The 9,066-nt window shown below is 43.2% G+C and overlaps 1 pseudogene; it reads right to left on the bottom strand.

The window, feature by feature from the left end:
- Window positions 1-3,506: 3,506 nt before the first annotated feature.
- Window positions 3,507-4,030, bottom strand: LOC147679703 (U6 snRNA-associated Sm-like protein LSm5 pseudogene; annotated as a pseudogene).
- Between the last annotated feature and the right edge of the window lie 5,036 nt (window positions 4,031-9,066).

Genomic DNA, 9,066 nt, shown 5'->3' with positions numbered 1-9,066 from the left:
TAACCTGAAACCAGCATGGAAGAGTAAGCAAGGGGGAAAGTGGTGAAACTGTGTCTCTCTAACAAGTAATCCCTTTTAGGACGAATTCCCTCACTCTCCATAGGTGACATGCTTCATGATATTGGCTTCTCCTCTCAGTGGGAAATCCTAGTCCCACGGAGGGCTACAACCACCTCACTGTGAGGAAGGAGCTCTGGGATTTTGTTGTTGAATATCAACAGTTGTGGATGCGAAAATACCATATGTGAGCAATGTGGTGTTGTGAGGGTGCAGCGCAATGACTGAGTGAAAGTGAGTTTAAAACTACCTAGTGTTGATGAAAAGAACCTTTATTGGTTCATCCGAACTGGCAGGATTACAACGCAGTGCAAAGCATTATATAATTAAACTGCTAGATAATATAAAGCGGTCGACATGTTTCAGCCATTAATTATCTAAAATAGTATATCTGGATTTCTTCAGGACACAAAGGAGATAACAAAGCTGCTGCTGTGAAGTGAAAAAATAAAAAATAAACTCTAATACAAAACCAGTAATCCTGTGTGTAATTCGTTATCACTTGAACTTGTCTGAAGACAGTGAGACACAGAAAATGGCACCAGATCAAACAGGAATCCAAACTTGGTATAATGTTAAGATGACTAATTAGTCACATGGCAACTTACAGCCTGATTCATGTACATGCCGTTTTGCGTGTCCCTAATAGCGAATCATAGCGAATCGCTATTGAGGACACGCAAAACGGCATTCATGTAGGAATTGCTACTTAAATAGCGATTCCTACATGTTCTTTATTTGCGAGTAGCAATTTGCTACTCGCAAATACTCCCCAATCATTCCTATGGGCCAAGAGGCCCATTGGAATGAATGGGGAATGGGGAATTTGCTACTCGCAACTGAGATAGCGATTTTAAGGGTGCCAGGGGTGTCCAAAGGACGCCCTGTAGCACCCCTAAAATGCACTTATGGACAGGTGTTGCGCACACACATGTCCAAAGGACATGTGTGTGTGCTACATGCAACTTTGAATGATGCTTTTAAAAGCATTTTTCTGAGTTTTTGCTATTTACCGACAGGTCTGACCTGTCGGTAAATAGCGGCCCCAAAAGTCCAAAATCGCAATTTTGTTGTGTGTCATGAATAGCATTTGAGGAATCTCTATTAGAGATTCCTTAAATGCCATTCCACGCAAATATGCGAATTCTTACATAGCGATTTTTGCATTTGGTGTCATGAATACCAAATGCAAAAATCGCACTCGCTAAGGGCCAGATTCTGAGAATCTGGCCCTTTGCGAGTGCAATTTACCTACATGAATCAGGCTGTTAGAGTCCAACAAAATACTCTAATTTCATCTACTCACCCATTTTTGTAGGAGAAGCTAGCCCTCCTAAACCTGGTTACAACTCGGGGGAGGGAGCCCCGCTCTGAAATAACAAGAACGCCTCCCATAACTCATGTATGTAGCATGGACGCCTATCTATATTATTTACAGTGATGTCTAAGACAGTAACGGACAGAAATGAAACACACGATCAATTGGCACTCTAGTTGGCAATAATGGTGACATCACTCGTTCATTGAAAATAATAAATAATGGTACGTATTTGTTTTCTTATGATGCGCTCTCAAAATGCGCCAGAAGACTGGTGGATTTGATTTCAGAACTTCTGACACATGGCGTGTTAAAAGACAGGTATACATTTCTTGGTTTACAATGGATATGTCATAAACACCTCCTGGTACGTTATTTATTTCTAAGGCGCATCGAATGTGTTTTTCGGACATGTCACAGATCTATAAGTCCGTTGCAGGTGGTTAGTACTCCAACTAATGTAGTGCTGTACTAGAGAGTGACAGTAATAATGTCCGTTGTATGCGTATGTCATAGTTCAGTTAGAGGGAATACTCAGGTAAATTAGGCAACATTTAGATCAAGTGATTGGCTAAATGCGTGTGTCACGGTCAGGACATATATTGTTTGCATTCACTACTAATTACTTTGCGTTTGGCAATATTAATCTGTGAATGTTTTATCTATTGGCAATACAATGGATAGTGCACCCTTATATCTCATCCACAAGCAGTTGACATAATTAAGGAGAAACAAATAAAGAAAGAAGCTCCCTTTGGTATCGGACATCAGTTTAACTGTCTAAATTGCACAGCAATACCCCATGCTTTTCTCCGCTTACCTCTCCGCCGGTACTCCGTTGTAGTACAGAAGTTGAAATCGGAGGTACCGACGGGGGGACGAATGAAGTTCTTAAATACTGGCATCCAAGAGTCTGACTCATGATGTTCAAAGCCCTCAATAGTGTTTGTCATTGCGCATGCTCAGTTCTTCATAATTCAGCAAACTGTGCTTGTGTTGACTCTAGTGGAAATAAAATGTGCCCTAACTTTATTGACAACGTCCCGTGCAACAAACTCACACATGTATTATCGAAGGTGGCTTAGGTGTCACCAAGCTAAGATTATCTAGTGGAGAATAATGTTGTCTGTTAGAAGAAAAGCTAGGGTGGCACCATCTCATATAGAATGTTCCACTGGTAGTGAACAAACTTCACTAAAGCTTCACTGTAGTCCTACATCTATAAGGGGACTATCATTGTAGGTGCAAGGAAAGGGTAAATGGAGAGTCTGATAGTGTTACTCCTGTGCAATGATCCAATCATTTATATACCCAGAAGTATGTCAGTTCAAACATAACTGGAATGTGCCACATGTGCTTCACAGGGACAGCCAAATAATATTTTTATTTAACCCTGTATCATCGCTCTTGATCCAGAACACCCAACGTTGTTCCATTTGGAACAGGCATTTATATATGTCCGTGATGTGTGGAGGAACAAACGGTTGTTCCAGAATAGTCCACCTCAGTTCGTCTGCTTGATGGTTCAAATCTAGAAAATGTTTGGTCATCTTTGTTGATCTCTTTTTTCTTGCTTCGAATGGTGCTTTTATGTTCCAGTATTCTTGTCTTAATCTTTCGCGTGGTCATGCCCAAGTAGTGTGAACCACACAAGCAGGTGATTAAGTAGATCACTTTCTCACTGTTGCAGTTCGTATGCCTTGTCAGAACACAGGGTTTGTTGGTACCAATGTCTACCTCTGTCATGCGTGGTGTCTGTGGACAGGCTGCACAGGAACCACAAGGGAAATGCCCAATGACAGGTGGTAGTCTCCATAGTGATGCTTGGTCCGAATGTCTCTGCTTGAGTTTAGGCCTCGTGTGTACAATCTGGTCCTTGATGTTCATACTCCTTTTGAATGCGAACAAGGAAGGGAGTAGTGGTTCTTTACCGATATTCAACATTTTCCAATGTTTCAAAATACTTTTTTAAATGTTGTTAGAATAACTGCAGAAAGTGTTGACGCATGTCAACCTGGTTAGTTCCTCCTTGGGGAAAGCCACCTCCATCAAGGCTTCTCTGTTGTTATTCGCAGCTCTTTTCCGAGATCTGCGGATTGTATTGAGCGGGTTGTTCTTCTCTTTGAGGTGAGTACATTGTTTTACTTTTATTTTTTAGGGTATGTGAAGAGGGATAATATAAACACTGAAAAAGCAATTTTGTTCTCCACAAAGCAGAAAGTTTCTCCCAACAAAAAAAACACTTGATTTAAACTTAAAAATCATTTACAACTTTTTCGCTCAATATGAATCTGAGCATTTTTACAAAATATACATTTTCATAAAAAAATGTTTTTTTGCAACGAGACACGTTCACACATTGGGTCCTTCTCCTCCAGGAACCAACATGGTGATGTTATTTCCATTTAGCAAAATCTGATCGAGTTTTGTGATTCTTCTTCCTTCAGGTGTGATCTCGAATTCTGTGACATCTTCTAGAACCATATTGACAAAATCATCAAATCCAAGCAATGTGCCAACAATTTCTTTGTCGCTCTTCATCACAATGTGAATTCGCGATCCAATGCACTTGTCCACCAGTTCAAGCGGCAACAGCTGAGAGGGATTGATGGTTGCGGTCACCGCCATATCGCCTTCCCGCAAAAACGGCTAAGAATCCACTTACCACTTTGAGGTGAGTACTCATTGTCTTGGCATGGTCCTTGTATTTTTCAATGGTGGAACAATTTCTCCTTATTCTGAGAAACTGCCCAAAGGGCAAGATTTCATGCAGTGCCTTTGGATGATTGCCATAGTAGGATAGTAACGAGTTTTGGGCCAAGGGTTTCTTGGAAAGTTCTGTGCCAAGGCCTTCTTCTTCTGGAAATATGTGAATATCCAAGAATGGTAGGCTTGTGTTGGAGTGTTCCAGAGTGAATCTCAAAAAGTCGTTTTTGGTGTTCAACCATTGGTAAAAAGATTTAATGGTGTCTGGAGTGCCTCTCCATATGAAAAACACATCATCGATGTAACGCTTCCAGGTTTGTATGTGCTTTCTATAGGGGTTTTCCTCCTGAAGCACGATGGTCTGCTCGAAGTGATGCATGTAGAGGTTCACCAAACTAGGGGCGAAAATGCTGCCCATGGATGTTCCGGACGTCTGTAGATATATGTCGTCTTCATATTTAAGAAAATTCTCTTTCATGGCTAAATGTGCGCACGTCATTATGAAGTGTACTGGAGTTATACTTGCAGTGGGACTGTACTCCAGAAATGACTCTATGGTAGAGAGAGTCTCATCCTGTGGTATCGAGCTATATAAAGACTCAACGTCAAAGGAGACTAGGTAATCCTGCTCGTGATCGAATGTGGTCTCGCTGAAAAGACACAATAAGTCCTTTGTATCTTGAAGGTAAGTGGGCATCTTCAATACCAAGGCTGTAAGAAGAAGTCTACAAAAGTACACAAAGGCTCAAGGACAGACCCTATGCCTGAAATGATAGGTCTACCTGGTGGTGGTAGCTGTTCCTTATGTACTTTAGGCAATACATAGAAATAGGGTATGACCGGACGTGATGTGATCAAGAAAGCTGCTTCATGGTCAGTGATGCACCCTTCATTATTTGTTTCTAGAAGGTATCAGGCCTGGGAGGGAGCTGGCACTGGATTGACCCTGCAGAGCCCTTTGCGGCCTGCAATTGCTGGCAGCGCGCCTGACTGGTGCTGAACTGGGAAGCGGTACACCACTGTCCTGAGGTGACTGTATTCATCTGCAGGCTGAGGACTTGAGGGCTACTGGGGGCAGACCTCAGCCAGAATGGTGAGAGACAAGGGGGACCCTGAAATACCTAATCTAAAATGAGTGGGAAGCACTGCTGCTGGCTTCTGGGACGGACGCTTGGGGAGCCTTGATAAGAAGTAAAGAGAGACCAAAACTGTTTGCTTTGTCCTAGGATGAACTTGTTGCTATAAACCCGCATTAGTATTGACCATGTGGCACTTGCGCTGACTGGAAGCCTACATTGCCTGGATACAGGTTCCTCCTTATGGGTAGAGAACTGCAGGTGCAGCTACTTGTGGGTTCCGATTGGAGTTCCCGGTCCTATGCTGTGAGATCCTGGCAGGCTGAGGTTTTCAACCACACTGGTGTACCTTGCAAACGCTCAATAAAAGGAGCCTGTAGAAAAGTCAGACCAGCTTCCTATGGTTACCTCCACTTTTTGCTAAAATTGATACTGTTTTTGAATAGTCTGACTGGGATCCTGCTAATCAAGACCCCAGTCTATATGCTTTCATCCTAAACAGTTATGCTATGTACTTAGGTAAACTCCAGTTGGCATACTGGGGTACCCTTGTCAGTCCCCAGTATTGATCCAGTGGTAAACCAGCCTCAGATACTCTAATACCTCATACCCACCTTGGGCCCATGAACCCACATTCATTCACACAGACCAGTTCAATCCACTGGGATCAATTTTATAATTGTTGTCTAAGATTTAGTTATCTAACACTTCTAACCAAATTTTTCACAGATCAAAAAGTTATTTCCTCTGGTCAATGGACCATTAGTTGAACTAGTTGATGGTGAAATGACATGAAGTAAAATCTAGTTTCTTGCAATGGAAATAACCACAGACTCTGGAAACATTTTAAATGTTTGTCTGATGAAATTCATGTGTGCCTAAATCAAAGTACAAAATGGTCTCTGTCACCCATGGAAGGAAAATATTTCAATAATAAGGCTTTAAATGATGGTACTTGGAAATGAGAGGATAGAGACAGAGCAGCTCAATTTAAAACTACAGCATATTATAGTTACCTAGTATGGTGTGAGAACCGACCCCTCAGCCAAGGAGTTGGGAAAAATCCCCCTGGAAAGGACAGGAGACAAAGGCTTCAGGTTTTAGGACAGGTTTGAGGACAGGATTCAGGACAGGATTCAGGACAGGATAAGGTGACTTCTTCTAGATCCGATGCCTGTGTCGCACCCCTCTCTGACACTGTCTTCCTCCTTGATTCTTCCGCAATCTTCTTCCACATATTTGGCTTAAATTATAAGTCTGCAATAGGATTCTTCTTCATCTTTCGCTCGATAATCTGACAGCATCCTGAGCTCTGCAGCATCCCAGTCTCTCTGTTCTGTCTAATTAACTAAACGACCTCAATTATACTCTTCTACTGCCATGTACCACCCCTTAATGTTTCAAGTCATAAAACCCCTAATTCTGATTGGAAAGGCAAAAGGGATGACCATCACACCATGCTAAGTTTTCGTCATTTTCTTTAGTTCTTTGTCTAATGATCCCTCCCTTTATTCTTTATTCAAAAATCTTTATTCCCACCCGTATTCATAATTTTTATCATCACTAAATATACATTGGGTCAAAAACGTCTTCCTTCCGCAGGACATCGTGTTGGTTCCCAGGGTATGTTGCTGTTTCTTTTCTTGGATGGCATTCAAGGATGACAGTGCGGCTTCTGGCTCACTTAGACTGTGCATGTGTAACGTTCACATGGGATATAGACCACGGTCTCCCTCAAAAGGCTCGAATACAAACTAATAAGAAAAGTCAAGAAAATGTATATTAGTTTCAAAATAAAATTATTTCACTGTATACCACCTATCTCTACTCTAATCCCATTTACTTATAAATGCTCTCTCCACCTTAACAATTAGTAAAACAGTGTCTTTTAGTTTCAGCAAAACGGATGCTTGGCATGTCAGTTTTCAGGCAGCTATTTTGGAGGTGTCTGCACAGGTGAAGCAAATTACCTCCAAGTAAAAGCTTGTCATCACTACGTAGATGTAGTTGACGCATGCACAATAAAATTTCCTGCGTTAGCGGCCATATTAGATTTCCCTCAAGTTACTTGTTAATAAGACACATACACAAGCTTCTCTTATTCTTGATATTTGAAATGTGGTGCACGTTAATTACACAATACATTTATTAGTATGACATTATGAGTTATAATGAGAGGATTGCCTTCGAGCAAGTCTCTTTTCTCCGAGTCCTTGCTCCATCAGTATATGGTGCCCATGAAACCAGGGCATAGGTACCCCAGAGGCCTCCCATGGGCTGAAGCATGTATTATGCCACCCTTGAGAAGCCATGCAAAATTGAACTTACCACTTACCTAAGATATAGATTTACTAAATCTAAGGGTCACTACACTTAAAACCTATAAGTTACCCCTATAGCAGTTCCTAACAATCCTGAAGGAAGGGTGCTTGGTTCTAAGTGATAAAGAATGCCACTGAATGAGCAGGACAGCCCTGCAGCCTATGGAGTGCATTCTCCCAGGTTGTTATTGCAGCAGTCATTTACAACATATACAGTGGCATTATGTGACCGCGTGATGACCAACTCTAAAATGGCTAAAAGTAACCCTATTGTGCTGGGTGTCAAACATTGTGGAATCATACTCCCACACCGGTAACCTGTGTGGGAGGTATGATTCCACACCTCAGAAGCGAGCTTTGTGGGGTCCCTGGTGTTCCCAGTACCAGCCTCCTAGTCCCGGGCAGCACAAAATTGTTGCTGCCGACCAGAGACACATTTCTGCCCTCCTACTGCTGAGCCAAGCGCAAGCAGGGGAAGGCAGAACAATAAGCATCCTATCACAGGGAGGTGTGACCAGCTCTGAAAAAAGATTTAGTGTATTAGGGCTGGGTGGGTGCGCTTGCCTGTTACCGAAAGTCTACATGAGGGGCCCATTTGGTATCCCTGTGCATAGTTCAAATCACACCAGTCCCTTCTTCGACCGTCTGAACAGTCTGGACTTCACTGGAATTCGTTTGGGCCTGACTTTGTCTCCCACTCAGTATGAAGCATCGTCTGTGCCGGTGCACCATACAGGCTCCGTGCAGGACCTGTGGAGCATCAAGAACAAACAAAGGTATCTGCACCACATCATGACTGACTGGTCTGGTGCTCCTGAGCTCCTATGGACTCTGAAGGCTACAGTAACACAGGAGGTGGGTGTCTACATCTCTCAAGGTCCGAGCTGCCCTCATACCAATTTTGAGGCCAGAATCCTTTTTGGGGGCTGCAATACCCGTACCCCTGTGCACCGCATTCATTTTCAAGTGCATATGCTTGTTGGTGTTTCTCAACCAAATGCATTGGTCTTCGATTAGCTCCAACCTCTGGTACCATTTCCTACCAAGAACTCTGGCCTGCTCGCACAAGTGCTCCGTGGGCTGCTGTTGGGTGAAATCGCTCGAGGTCCTCTTGCATCTCCTGTGCCTCTGTCCTGTGAGTCCACTTGAGCGTCAACTTTTCTTTTCTTGGCTCCTATTTTGGCTCCAGGCTTTCCCTGACCCCCTGTGTTTGGTGAGTCTCCTGGACCTTGCTGGTTTAACCTGTAACCTTCTTTGACCTTCTGCGTAGGTTGCCGTTGTCATGGCTTGATGGTGCTCACGCCGGACACCCACCCCTCAGCACTCAACATCCTTCATGGGACAGCTCGCATTCAGCTCCTTGTCATCCTTGCTGTCTCCTGGCACCCCCTGGCTGCAGAGTCAAGAACTCCCTCAACGCACCTGAAGTTCCCGGCATCGGTGGATATATATCTACTGAGCCCATGGTCACTCCTGAGTGACCCAAACTCTGTCCCCTCTGCTTTCAGGCACTCTTCGACAAGAATACACCTTTGAATTCCAACGGACACTTTTCTTCCTTCCAGCAGTGGCTCTTCTTCGAAGTTGT

The sequence above is a fragment of the Lissotriton vulgaris genome, chromosome 11 (genome assembly GCF_964263255.1).
Source record: "Lissotriton vulgaris chromosome 11, aLisVul1.2, whole genome shotgun sequence".
Lineage (NCBI taxonomy): Eukaryota > Metazoa > Chordata > Amphibia > Caudata > Salamandridae > Lissotriton > Lissotriton vulgaris.
This window is presented reverse-complemented; position numbering and strand designations above follow the sequence as displayed.